This window comes from Nipponia nippon, unplaced genomic scaffold (genome assembly GCF_047370975.1).
Source record: "Nipponia nippon isolate SJK-2023a ecotype South Korea unplaced genomic scaffold, ASM4737097v1 scaffold_2, whole genome shotgun sequence".
NCBI classification, from domain to species: domain Eukaryota; kingdom Metazoa; phylum Chordata; class Aves; order Pelecaniformes; family Threskiornithidae; genus Nipponia; species Nipponia nippon.
In genome coordinates, this window is record NW_028262336.1 from 93,204,067 (window position 1) to 93,219,394 (window position 15,328).

Genomic DNA, 15,328 nt, shown 5'->3' on the forward strand with positions numbered 1-15,328 from the left:
TCCCGTGCCTGTACTCTTCTGCACTGCATTTATATTACAGGTTCACAGATAGTTCACACTGCACACAATAGCATAGTAAGTCCAGACAAAAACATGCTAAGTCCTAGTGCTGAGGTTTTGTGGAGTTAAAACAGACCTGTGGCCTTTTACTAGCAATGATAAGATGTAAACCTCCAGAGATACAGGGCTGAAATAAACAGTGTAACATAAAGAACACTTAACCTCACCATGAATTTAGATCACGGTACTCTAAAAGACATTAACTCAAAACATTGACACATTAGGTATGAACATCACCCTAAAACTATATATAACTCATATTGCCATGCTTACAATTATTTCAATTCTAAATTTGCCACTGAGATCAGGGGCAAAACTGTACTGAAATCAAGGGGATCTATGCCACCATACACCCCACTCAGAGTAAAATACCTCTTTGTTATTCAGGATTAGCACCAGTCCACTGCACTCTTGAAGTACCACTCCAGAGCCTGAAAGCACTACTACAGCCTGAGTCTCAGAATGCAAGAATGCTCATCTCTATGTCTCCTGCTCCCTTTCTGTAGATGGATGATTTTCTGACCATAAAAATGGCTATACTTTTTAGAAAATTTATTTGGGATTGGTTTTTGTTCTATTTATGGTTTTACAGCTGTCTCTACCTTGCCTCTTTCAAATGCTCTTACAGAATTCATTTGGATGTTCAGAGTAATATGTGAATTTTTAATGCGATTTCAGCACATAGCATTAGCTTCTGTGGCCTTCTATATATATGTGATCTTATGTAAACCCCACAAAACATTATTGTTTTTAATACTGAATGCAGTATACCATAGTATGTTGTATCCTTCATTTAAATGGAAGTACTGAAAATAAGTCTAGACCCCATTAGCTGATGATTTTTAGAATAGATGGCATAAATTACACCTCAATCCAATTTTACATGCAATTTGTTACTCTACAGACAGAATTAGAGATGTCCACTCATTTTATGTCATAATATTCATTTCTGTTTGACCTATAATGAGCAAATGCTTTTTTGAACACAGCAAATTATAAAGATGAACAGGCACCTTTTATTAATACAGATTTTTCTTTTTTTGAGTCTTTGCATAAATTTTGTTAACCAAAACAATTTCCCTTTTTTTCCAGCAATTATCTTCTGTCATTTTGTGAATGACTTGAGAGAGGTTAATTCATATACAGCAAAGCTAACACTTTTTAATGCAGAAAAAGATATTATCAAAGAATCCTGAGCTCAGTTCCTAACACAAGTACCTACTGAAGCTGGCTTTATTTATTAGGGAAAAAAAAAATCCAGAGGACAGCATGGCAGCATGATTATCTATTTTTTTCTCACCAGAAAAAAAACGTGTTTGCCTGTATCCAGTAACTGAAATACTCACTTGCTGTTATGCTGGCATTTTCCTACAAAGTATTTCATGATTTTCCTTAGGTTACCGTAAAAAGATTATTATATTTTACATGTGTACCTACACTATTTTTTGTTTTCTGAATCTCCGTTATATTATAGAAATTGTCAAGTACTGAAGTATGTGTTCCATTTAGTACTAACTGTTCTAACAGTATTGAGTAACTGGCACAGCGGTGACATAAAACAGTAGAGGATGGGTATCTCCTTGCTTATCAGTACTCTTAAATTCCTTTTTAAATTAGTGCTTGACAATTACAGCCTAAGGCTAATATAGATATGTGTGTGTGTGTGTGTGTGTATATAAAATGTCTTATAAACATTCAATTCCAGCATATTCCTAACTAAAAAAATCTGGGATGATCTTAGTGTGAAATTCAGCTGCATGACTAAGTAGTGACTTCACCTGTTAGCTTCAGAAGTGATAATACTCTTTGAGATAGTTTTACCACTGTATTTACAAGCTAGTTCGCAATCCGATGCCAAGCTGAATGGGAAAAATAAGGAAGGAGGTACATAATCTTCCAAATCAGTTCACAGAAGGATAATTGTGTTATTCATGTCCACAGGCACTTAGGACAATAATAGTCCTCTTCCTGAAGGGCTGAAAGCTTCATTCAGAGCCAGTTCTTTCCATTTCTTTTCTCCTTTATTTTAATTCTTTCACCATTTCTGTAAGTATTTAATTTTGGCTGAAGTATGTCTTATCAGTGTGCAATATGTATTGCCAGTTCTTACATTTATTTTCCTATCTCAAATTATGTTATCCTCATTGCTTTTTGTAGTCCATTCTAGTTAAGAGACTGGTCTAAACAGAGAAATATACATGAATAAAGATCTTTTTGCTGGGCTGAGCCATTTGAATCTTTTCCATTTACTGTTGTAGATATGCTTCTGTCACCAGCCTAAATGTCTCAGGATAATGTAGGAGAAAGGACTTAGTTATAGAAAGCTTTGTATGTTAAAGTTAAATGTAAATTATGTAAAGTCCTCATGATGCTTTTATCACTTCAGTGCTGACTTAGAAGCCAGGAGATAAGGGCCACGTGAGTAAGAAATACATAAAAATAGGAAAGTGAATATGCAGAGAAACTAAATATTTTTAGAGCATTTTAGAGCCATATTTAATGACGACTCAGTATGGATTAAAATCACTTGTAGGGGAAATCTTCTGAGTGCAACAGAGTTCTACCAAGTTTGAAATTGGCTCCAGACCTGCCACTGCAACCTGTTCTCTTGCATGGCAAATAGAGTTATCAAATCTGGGCCAAATGCTGCAAGACCCACCTGTTAAGTGTCACACAGCCTTTGGTCAGGTAAAAGTATAACTTTCTGTGTTTCTCTGTGTAAAAAGTCCAAACGGATTTCAAGACTGCACCCATTGTTACTAATACTGGTATTATCGTGTATATAGGAAATTTTTATGAAGGGCAAAAGAATGAGATATCAAAATGCGTTCCTTTAGATTACAGGGGATTAGGATGATTTGTTTTAGAAAAAAGTGACAAGCAATACATAAATATTTTTACACGATTTTAACAACCCAAATAAATCTGTAATGCTGAAACTGATGGCCCCATTTTGTAAGCTTATTATATGACATTTCATAGTTAATGTACTTTTAGTATATCTAGGAAAACAATCATGCTTGTCTTCAATACATTGAGTAGGCAAATAAAATAACTTAGAGGAAGCTATGACCTCTGTACAATTGAAATAAATATTTATCTTCTGAGACTATTACAAAGAACCTTTTCTTTTTTACCTTTCAGCTTTTGACATCATGTAGGATTGACATTGCACAGGTCCTGTGGAAGTGCAGGGCATAAAAAATCATTACTGTCAGCAAGAGAAAGAATGGCATCATTCCATTTATGATTCGTACATTTGTATTTTCATGCAAGGGATCCAGGTTAGTCACCCAACTTGGCTTAAAATCACACTTGATAACTAATGGGTAAAAGTGACTAGTAAAAATGTATTTACAGTAACCTCTAAAGACCATTTGAATATTCATGCCTGAAAGATGACTTAACCTAAATAATAGCAAATATTATATTAAAAAAGCTTCCTATTTGAAACACCTTAAGCAAACAAGGAATATGACAGTTTCTGTAGGGAGCCTTAAATATCCTAAGTTCCTCCAACAGAAGACCTCTAGAGATTTCATCTTGTTCTGGACATACTTTTAATGTTCTTGATCTCCCTGAAGCCAGGTAAGCTTTGATATACTTTCCCAGTGACTTACAAGTATTAAAGTGAGTATTAGTGGCCCAAATCCATTCTGATATTAAACATAAGATAATATTTTTCATTTTATCCACTTGGCTAATCATGATCATATAATTACATATATAATAATTTAATTCAATAAACTACAAGAGCAAGACCTTTATTAGTGACTCAATTTCTGTTCCTTCTGAATGGTCCTGTAGATGTAATGTTGAATTGCAATTTGCCATTTAATAATAATGCTATTAACAGAATGAAAAATAATGTTACAATTCCTTTTACATTGTTAATTGTTCCTGATCCATACCAACTGAAGACCTGCATTTTTTTCAATTAGAATTTCATGTAACTAAGTGATTTATACACAGAGTTTTTCATTGTTGTTTTGCACTGCAGCATTCAAAATAATTGGATAATCTTTATTTCAGATTACTAATTAGACTGACAAGAAGATGAAATTAATTTTCTGACTATCAGGAACCAAATTTGTTCTTAGGGGAAAAAAACTATTAATCATTTGTTATAGCAGGTCTTCTTTATCACACTTGAAGAATAAATAACACAGAAGTATAGCTCTTCAGTATTTTAATAGATTCAACAGAAGTCCCCTGTCCCAGCAATTTTATAAGTATAAAAATGGATTAGGTAAACTATGTTACATGCATTCTTTTTCAGCTACAGAGCCTAAGTGAGCCTTCTGACTGGTTTATGAGAAGCTTACGTATTCAAGACCAGCACAAGTTCAGATGGGTTAAACTTAGTTTTAAGATCCTTTCCAGTTTACAGGTCCAAAATGATAGACAGATAGATAGATAGATGGGCAAACAAGAATTTGGAAAACAATATCCTGCAAAATCACCAAATACTGTATTTCCAAGTTTTTTTCTTGAAAAACAATGTTTTCTGTAGCTGTTTGTACGAATGTAACTATCTGTAGTGCACATTTTTTAGAGTTATACATGGGAAAAAAAGAAAAACAGGTAAGACATATAAGACTGAATTTGATATAAGGAAGCCTAAATTATGTTTTCTGACAACAGCAGAATATATTCCCAGATACAGTTAGGTCACAGGATCCAAGTATGTGCTTCTATTCCTACTCTGAAGGAAAAAAAAGTTTAATCTTACAAGTGGAATGTGAATGGAAAATAAATGGTTTGCACAGAAAGAAATATAATCTTCATTTATTTTAGAAAATTATTATGTAGATTAGTTTCTTCTTGTCTTGCACTAACAGGAACACTGTAATTAGGTTTTCATTACCAAAATATCTTTTCCCTTGCTACTCCTTTCAAGACTTTCATGTTGTTTTTAACATCCACTAACAGGAAAAGCTGCTGAATCTGTTCACTTCCTGTTTTCAGGAGAATATCAGCCTGGGAAATCAGCCCTCAGGATGTAAATTGTCCAAATAGCCCAAATGTTTTGTTTCGCCATGGCTGGAGAAGGATATAGAAAGTTCATCAGTTTTTATTTCAAGGCAAGAGCAGCTATTTCCAGCAGTTGGTTTACAAGGGTATTGTGTCACCAGCCTTTCAACATGAAACACATTTGTATTCCTGTCCTTTCCAAATTCATCCTCCTGCACCTTTCTGTCTCTCCTCTCCCTGAAAATCCTGCCTAATTAATGAGGGAATTTGGGAAGCAGTGTAGCTTATAGACCATTACACTTTGACTTCCTTAGAAAGAAGGACTTTCAGAGAGTATTGATACATATCTTCCTGTATCTTGTGCCTTCCAGAAACACAGCAAAATATTGGCATGCAGTTCCCAGACTACTGAAGGAACAGAGATCTGAAAGTGACAGCATAGCTGTGTTTCACCTCTTCAGAGCTGTTTGACTAGATCACACAGGAGGAAGATATAAGCCTACACAAATGATATCATTGAGCCTTATGCAGAGAATAAGAAGTTTGGCAGAATGGCTTTGAGGCAGAGTGGTTGGATATGACCAGTGAAAAGGGAAGTAAATCCATTGAGAGAAGCTAACTGAAGGTGGATTACTTGGAAAAACTCAGGTATTTTAGCAAGAAACATCTAACGTTCTGATGGCCTGTAAGGAAATGCAGTGGGATGGGCTGATGGAGCACAGGCTTACTTCATTTACTGAGAGCTTGTGGCTTGTGTCTCATATACTGTCATCAGAGAGGTGGGATATTCCTGTATGACACTTTTCATGGTTTCGTTTTACACCATAGATAAGCAATCTTAAGCAACTTTGCGATCAAATCTGTTAAGTTTACCCTGTTTCCTGTAAACTTGGTTGAGCTTTAAAAAAAAAAGATATTTATTCAATATGTACTGGTTTTAAAATACTTATTTTTATTATAGCCAAAGTCTCACAGGATCCCTAACAAAAGTTTATCAATGGCACTTCAAAAACATATAGTAAGAAACTAGTCCCATGCCACAGGCCTTACAATCACAATGTGGTGTGTGTGGTATCAGTGACATAGGGAAATACAGTCTGTTTGGAGAAGGTCTTATTTTTTTCTTTGTTAATTGACAGAAATCTATGTATAGAATTCTTCTTCTATTCGGCAAAAGAATATAGAAGATTACTACACAGAAACAGCCAGGCATATTCTGAAATTCTTCTTCCTATTTCTATGTATAGTGACTAAAGCTATAGAAAAGGTCAGTTATATCCTCTAGCTCTTTCTGATTGTTTCAAGTTTTATAATGCATATATAAAATGAAGACTGGGTTTAGTACTGCTTTTTTTCTGATCTTTGTCAGATAATGTCATGCTTAAAGATGTGGTAATTTTTTTCCTATTTCTGAAAGAAATCATTTAAACTGTTTTACTTTTTCCAGTTCCTACCTAACAGTAGTCTTCAGGTAAGTCAGGAGAAAAGTCCATGATGTTTGAATGTTTCCTAAACGGGAGAGATAGTTTGGGCATGTACTTTATTCATACATATATTTCCTAACAAAATAGCTGCATTTAAACAACCAATTCCATTTGAAAAGAGTCCAGTGGGCTGAGTGCTCCTTCTTTTCAACACAAAAGAAGGAACACTGCAAGAATCAGTTCAGAATCTTAAACTGGAATCAGCTCTTCAAGTGAAACTTTGTTAGTGAAAGGTATTGTCTGAATTTTTTTCCTTTTTGATGCATATAGTATCAGTATTTTGGGGTGATTTCAGCAGTTGGTTGTGTGGTCTTCCCATAGGCATTTAAGGACTTCTGAGTAAGTTTGTTACTTGCCTGTAACAAAGTAAGACAAGAAAAGGAGTCAGTAGAGAGTTTAAGTGAAAAGAGAAATGTGAGTGAGTCAGTGAGGATTTAAAGAAACAAAAAAGTTATTTTTTTCTGGACAAGAGAAAAGCAGTAAAAAGAGAAAGGCCTTGGTGCCTCAGCTAACCATTTTGGTTTATTATCTGTGTTTATTTTAGGTTAGCAATCTCAGATTGCCTTAGACAAAGAGGCTATAGGATTTCTGATTAAGCAATTTTGTCACGGAGTCCACGCACAGCATAGAAGCAGAGCCTAAGGAGTCAGTTTGCCACCACTACACAAAAATTTCTCAGAATCTCAACTGGACTATGGGACTAAAATATCCTCTCCTTTGAGTCAGAGGGACTTGTTAAGCAGAGTGCTGCGGGCAATTGACTCAAAGGGCATGAAACTGCTATGGAGATCACATAATTAGGCTTATAGCCAAGTAGTGATGCTTTCCTCTACTAAAAGAAAGCAGAATTATTTATGTTATTAACTTATTATATTTATGCTAAACCAAAGGAAAAAAATAGATACTGAACAAGCTATTTTCTTTCTTTGTGAAATCTGTAAGCAGTCATTTGTGATCAGAAGCTGCACCTTTGATATTCTCATCCTTCCCATCGTTTGTCAATGAACAAATATCAATCTAGAATTTCTTCTTTTTTCTCCTGCCAAGAAAAAAATATAAAAAAAATTTCCTGTGGTAGGAAATAGATTTGCATAAATGTTTTATTTTCTGTTCCTTTGAATAAGAACATTTTTTTGTGGAATCTAAACCCACAGGATATTCAGTGTGTAGGGACCCAGATTTCAAAACTGAGAACGTAAAGAAAAATCTGTCTTGGGATTGAAGACTCCACTAATCCAATCAGAAGTCTCCATAACTTTATTCCTCTGATGGTTAGAAACCTGTTTCTACCTACCAGCCAACACTTTAGTCATGGAAATTCTATGTCTATTTCTTTCCACAAACATTATCTATTTGATTTTCAAGTTTTTTTCTTAGTCCCTGACATTTTTTTCTTTTAATGCATTTATAAAGAATATACATTTTCCTATAATTACTGATTTTTTATGTTTAATTAGGCTGAACTTTTTTTTCCTTATGATTTTCTTGGCTATCTGAGTGATGGTTTCTTGCAGCCTTGAAGCCTGAATCCATTTTTCTTGAATAGGGGGGATCAGGTTTTGACTTGTTAAAGACATGTGCCCGATGTCTAGCATGATGACATTAATGCTTTCTTGTTTCTACTGAAAATATATTTTCTAATTCATTCAAGAATATTTGCTTTTCCATTGCCATACCCTGTTAGTAATTCAGAATCATTCTGTCTTCAGCTAATATACCGAGGTCCTTCTTGTCCTTTCACATTTCCAGATCATGAGTTCCCAGACAATACCAGAAATTTTGCTTACTATTCCTGAATTGCATAATTAGCTGTTTTGCACTATTTAATTCCACTCTCTTGCTAACATTTTGGTCCTTCTCAAGATCATCTAAAACTCCCTATATAATTCCTGAATTTCTTGCCATTTACGGTGTCTTCCAACTGTATTTTACCACCTCTTCCCATTAGCAAATGTTTCAAGGTTGTTGCTACAATTCTCAGGGAAGATTTGGTCCAGTATATCTTTCTTTGTAAAGTAACCCCATCAATTTCTCTTTCCTTTCATTGTTTTACATGAACCAGGTCCATATTACCCTAAAAACTATTGTCCTAATCCCTGCATCCTGAATTTTGGCTAAAAATTTCCCCAGTGTCACTATCAAGTGAGGTAAAGCTTCAGATTAAGACAGTGTCTGCATAAGTTGTCTGCATCTGAACTGGATGTTTAAGGCTCAACTGTAGTAAATGAAGGCCTAGTCAGTACAGCTAGTCGAGCTTAAGAGCAGAGTTTATTCATTTTAAAGTAGACAAGGAAGGTGAGATTTGGCTGTGTAAATACAGATACCTAATGATATTTTGAGACTTTCCCGTATCTACCACATCTTCAGCTGTCGCTCCAAGGAAGCATGGGTCTCCCATAGGTCTATGCTATTTCAGCCACTTCCACATGAATGTCTTGGATGCCCTATGGCATTCAGAAAAGCATGAGGCATTTGAGTTCCATCCCTACATAAGTACACCTAAAACTGATTATGTGAGTTTCAAAATAACTGCCACCCTTTATGTGACGTTCTACCGATTTCATTTCTGATATACAAATCAATGAGGTTTACTTCATTTAATTCACCTGGAAAGTTATCCAACTTATTAAATAAAAATGTCAAGTTGTCCTGGAATAGTCAATTTTTCATGAGTCCATGGTGTGTTTTATTTCATTTTACTTTGAAATGTATACATTTAACTATTACTAATATTAAAACTAGTGCTAAAGTTTGCCATTATGAAGGGCACATTGAGGAGACTTCAGGTGCTCAGAGTCTCTAAACCTGCAGTACAACCTCTTACCTGCTGTATTTAACTAGAATTCCTGCTGCCATAAAGTGTTTTCCATATGGAATACGTGATCTGGACTTCACTGGACTTAACTGGAGATACTAAAGTAGGTTGGCCAAAAAAGGCCTAAAGGCCATCTGTCACAGCCTTGTCATTAGAAGTTTATAGGAAAGAGTGGCAGATCAAGGAAATATATTTTGTGTTCCATGGCCTTCATTGTTGTGTTTAAATTAGTCCCTGAAAGAATGATCCAGAGAGCACTTGGCTTGAGAAGATGAAGAAGACAATTAGCTTCCTTAGTCAAAGGAATATCTGATTAATAAGCTGTATCTGATTAAATTTTTTTACAGGTATGGTTGTTTGACATGCCTATTATGTTTAGTGTCATTTGACTTCAATTTAAACACATGTATTTCTCTTCAAATCCTTTGAAGTCATCCAATATTTACACTGTTGCAAATATACTGAAAGGAGCATAATTCCTTTTCTGCATTCTGCTTTCCTATGATAAAATAGCTTGTATGTCATTCTTATCTCTCTCTCAAATCATATCCTCCAAGATTAGAACATCTTGCTTGCAACATCAAAGGTAATAAGCATTTTCTCCTGCATTTCTTCACGAAAGACATTGCTTTCAAAGTTCTAGATAAGTTAATGAGGGCATTTGTTCCAGTACTTCATAGGCTGTATGCTTAGATCACTGATAGCAATTAAAATTTAAATTTGTTCAATTAATTTGAGGTAGTATCTCATATAGGTTCTTAATAATCAAGCTTAACATTTTAAGATAAAAGAAACTTTTTCTGCATTTCATGACAGCAATGGATTAAGTGTTCTCAGTCAAGGGTACTCAACTGTGAAACAGCTTAAGGAAGAGAAAACATTAAGGCAAAGTATGTCTTATCTTCAAAACATGCTGCAAAATCCATTTTCCATACCCTTCTCATTTTCATTAAAGACAATGGACTTCACCATGGTGTATAATTGTAACATAGGATTTTTTTATACCAATATGTATATAACATTTTCTTGTTCAGTGCCCCATCTCTGATATGGGCCATACCAGGCATGCTATAGAAAACAGCAAATGCTTCACAGCATACACCTACTGAATAATTAAGTTACAGCAAATGCTTCTTAGCTTCTGCAAAAAAAATAATCAGAAAAATATAGCAATCAGTCAAAATGTAAACATTTATCCCTCTGGATATTATGTAGCATTTTAATGGAACATTTCCTCAGACGTTGGCTTCAAATTCTGTCTGGTTTTCCATCCACTCATTCAAAGAAATGTTTGACAATGAAACTGAGTAGCTGCATGACAACCTGCTGAAGTATTTCAGAGCCAGAAATTTCAGTATTTGTTACATTTTACAGAAGACTTAGAAATTCTTGGATTTTATTCCTAACTAACTGGGGGGGGGGGTGGTGGTGGTAAGTTCTACAAAACTTAATTGCTTTATTACAAACAACTCTGTCCAAAAGTATGAGAGTTTATCTATTTCCCTTTCTAATATAACAGGGTAAGCTTTGTGATTATCTATATAAATGTTCAATTAGCCTTAATGATATTTTATGGTGATTAGATTCACAGGCTGAACAGTATTATTGTTAGTGATACTCATGGGGAAAAATAAGGAGAAAAGCAATTCTAACTTTGTATGCACAGTAAAGGACTCTAACTAGCTTGTACTACAGAGGAAAGAGATCTCAGAGTTATAATACGTTATTCTATGAAAATAGAGTAATCACCTTAATGTTCAGAAGCAGTCAAACAAGCAAATTGAGTATTAGAATTTATTAGGAAAGGAATGGAGAACTAATCAGAAAAAAATGCTGTGGCACTGTAGAACACACAGTGTTCCTGGAACATGAATTTGTGTTTATTTCTGTTCCCCTGATCAAAAACAAAACAACAAAAAAAGGATAAAATAAAATTTGGAAAAGGTACAGAGAAAAGCAACAGGATGACCAAAAGTAGAGGAGTTTCCATATAAGTAATGATTAAAATCATTACATTTTTGTCATCCTAGGAAAGAGTTAAATAATTTTTAATATGATAAAGGTCTATCAAACCATAAATGTCCCAGAAAAGTTGAAACAGATTTTTTTTTTTTGCAGTGTCTTATAATTTAAGAAATAGGAGGCGGCAGATGAAATTATCAGATGTCAATCTGAAAAACACTTTTCCATATAAAGCACAGTTAGGTGATGGAACTCACTGCAATAAGATATTGTGCATGAGAAATTCTAGAGGAATTCAAAAGTAATTATGAAAATTAATGGGAGAAGAGCTACCGAAAATTATTAAACAGCTCAGCAGCTCACATTACTGTCTCAGACAGATCAATCAGTAGTGTCCAGAAAAGTGTAACATAAAAATATTGCAAAACACTTACCTTGTTCTTATATTCTTTCTAAAGTGTTATTACTAGTCATTCTTGGTGATAGAATTAGTCTGATCAGCACATGATCATAAACATGATCACATGTTCACGTGAACAGGATCGCATAAAAAATGTTTCTATAAACACATTAGCCACAAAAGGAGGGCTAAGGAGAATCTCCATCCTTTACTGAATGCGGGGGGGAACATAGTGACAAAGGATGAGGAAAAGGCTGAGGTACTTAATGCCTCCTTTGCCTCACTCTTTAACAGTCAGACCAGTTGTTCTTGGGGTATCCAGCCCCTTGAGCTGGAAGACAGGGACAGGGAGCAGAATGAAGCCCCCATAATCCAACAGGTAATGGTCAGCAACCTGCTACACTACTTAGACACACACAAGTCTATGGGGACAGTTGGGATCCACCCAAGGGTAGTGAGGGAGTTGGTGGAAGTGCTCATCAAGCCACTTTCCATCATTTATCAGCAGTCCTGGTCAACCACGGAGGTCCCAGTTGACTAGACGTTAGCAAATGTGATGCCCACCTACAAGAAGGGCCAGAAGGAGGATCCGGGGAACTACAGGCCTGTCAGTCTGACCTTGGTGCCAGGGAAGGCTACGGAGCAGATCATCCTGAGTGTGATCACACGGCACGTACAGGCCAACGAGGGGATCAGGCCAAGTCAGCATGGGTTTATGAAAGGGAGGTCCTGCTTCACTAACCAGATCTCCTTCTATGACAAGGTGACCTGCTTAGTGGATGAGGGAAAGGCTGTGGATGTTGTCTACCTGCACTTTAGTAAAGCCTTTGACATGGTTTCCCACAGCATTCTCCTGGAGAAACTCACTGCTCATGGCTTGGATGGGTGTACTTTTCACTGTGTAAAAAATTGGCTGGATGGCTAGGCCCAGAGAGTGGTGGTGAATGGAGTTAAATCCAGTTGGCGGCCAGTCACACGTGGTGTTCCCCAGGGCTGAATACTGGGGCCAGTTCTGTTTAATATCTTTATCAATGATCTGGATGAGGGGATTGAGTGCACCCTCACTAAGTTTGCTTACTTGCATGTTGTGCAGGAGTGTTGATCTGCTGGAGGGTAGGAAGGCTCTACAGAGGGATCTGGACAGGTTGCATCGATGGGCTGAGGCCAACTGTGTGAGGTTCAACAAGGCTAAGTGCTGGGTCCTGCACTTGAGTCACAACAACCCCATGCAATGCTACAGGCTTGAGGAACAGTGGCTGGAGAGCTGCCTGGCAGCTGGCCAAATATGAGCCAGCAACGTGCTCAGGTGGCCAAGAAGGCCAATTACATCCTGGCTTGTATCAGAAATAGTGTGGCCGGTCATACATTTCTGTAAAATACTTTTGTATGCTCCAAAAGGCTGGAAGGCATGTCCTATGAGGAGCTGCTTAGGACTTTGGGTTTGTCTGGTTTGCAGAAAATGCAGCCAAGGGGCAATCTTATTGCTCTCTACAGCTGCCTGAGGACGGGAAGTGGAGAGGAAGGTGCTGATCTCTTCTCCCTGGTATCCAGTGATAGGATGCATGGGAACGGTTCAAAGCTGTGCCAGGAAAGGTTTAGACTTGACATTAGGAAGCATTTCTTTACTGAGAGGATGGTCAAACACTGAAACAGGCTTCCTAGAGAGGTGGTCAATCCCCCAAGCCTGTCAGTGCTTAAGAGGCATTTGGACAATGCCCTTAATAACATGCATTAACTTTTGGTCAGCCCTGAATTGGTCAGGCAGTTGGACTAGATGATCATTGTAGGTTCTTTCCAACTGGAACTATTCTGTTCTATTCTGTTCTATTTCATTCTTTTCACCCTCGATCACACAGCTGCAAAAGCTTTGGTGATACTTAAACCATGCATTCTCCTACATACACCTGCATCAAATTATTCTCAGAGTTAACAAAAGTATATTAATCTTCTTAAATAGCATCTAGGAACTTATTCAAGTCCTTTCAAAGTCTTGTCTTCCTCAGAAGGGCAGGTACCAATGATGGCACATACAGGCTATTAGAAAACTAAGACAGGTCCCAGTAATCCACCTATCTCCTCTACCTTTCCATTAGCCCTGTGCTCAGCTGCTGAGTGACAAGAAAGTCACTTCTGTCTGGGTCCTGACCGTGATGTTGCTTTTCTCTTGCAGCATAAAGGGGTGAGGCTTTGCTTTGAAGTACAATACATGTCAAGGGACTGATGGAAAGGAGGAGTCAAAAAAGTCAGGTTAAATGGTGCCCAGAAACCTTTGTAAAATGACAGTGGCAGATGCAAAGTTAAAATATCTGTGTGCTCCCTTATCTCACTTTTCAGCTATCCAGTATGTCCTTCTTCAGACACTTACCTTTGTAAATATGCATGGCATGAGGGGGAGGCATTGCAATCATTTAAACTCTTTCCTAGCCCTATTCCTAGAGGGCCTACAGAGAGTATTGCTCACTCTTTCTTTCTGCATTTCTGTCTTTCATTCTCTCTCTTTCTTCCTTACTTTCTCTTTCTCTTTCTTTCTTTCTTTCTTCCTGCCTTGCCTTCCTGCCTTTCCTACCATTTCTGCCTTGCTTGTCTTCCGTCCTTCCTTCCTTCCCTCCCTCGCTCCTTCCATCCTTCCTTCCTTTCCTTCTTCTCCTTATATAAAATGTCAAGGCAAGCTCACACAACAGCTTGAGTTTCGTTTTAAGCTTCCTCTTTCGTTTAAGCTTCCTCTTACTTTGCTTCCTATATTCGGAGCCAAAGAGACAAGTCTGGCTCAAGCAGGCAGGACTGCTTTGTTCTCTGCACTGACCACCTAAAGCATTCCAGGAAGAGTGGGAAGCAGGCAGGACGTATCTGCAACCCTCTGGGCTGCACTATTCAGGTCTGCTCTGCTTCTTGGATTTTCCCCCCTCCCCATCTTTGAGATGCTGGGTTCTGCAGACAGCTGCTCACTCAGGAAGGCAACTATGCAGCTGCTGTTTCTATTGCAGCCAGCAAAGGGAAACTCCTTGCTTGCTAGTTCTCCATGAAAGTGCCAACCACCACCTTCTACCCAGACATTATGTGAAGAAGACCAAAGTTGGCATTAAAAAGTTAGTGTTAAGGAGAAAAGACAAGGATGAAGTTCTGTGGAAACTCCATCTCTGGACTCTGTTGCCAAGGTGCATCCTCTTTCTCCCTGTCCCATAACAAGAGAGAGCCTTTCCACTTGGACCACTGCTTTGGCTGGAGAAAACATGGCAATGGCACAGGGAGACTTGCAGAGAGAGTGGGACCAGCTATGGATGGCACCAGTATGGGCACGAAGCATCCAGGGAAACATCCACAAGTACTCGTGACCAAAACCAGCTTGGTAAAGCTGCTGGAAAGCAGCTTGGCAGAAAAGGCCCTGGGGTTCCTGGTGGACACCAAGCTGAACAAGAACCAGCAAGGTGCCCTTGCCGCAAAGGTGGTGAGTGGTACCCTAGGCTGCACCAGGCAACGCATTCCCAGCAGCTGGAGGGACGTGACCCTTCCCCTCTGCTCAGTGCTGTGCCTAAGTCTGGGGTCCCCAGTAAGAAACCACCATGGACATACCAGGGAGAGCTGCCAGTGCCCCTCCCCCATGCCACACACACACAGCGCAACTGTTGAGGTCAG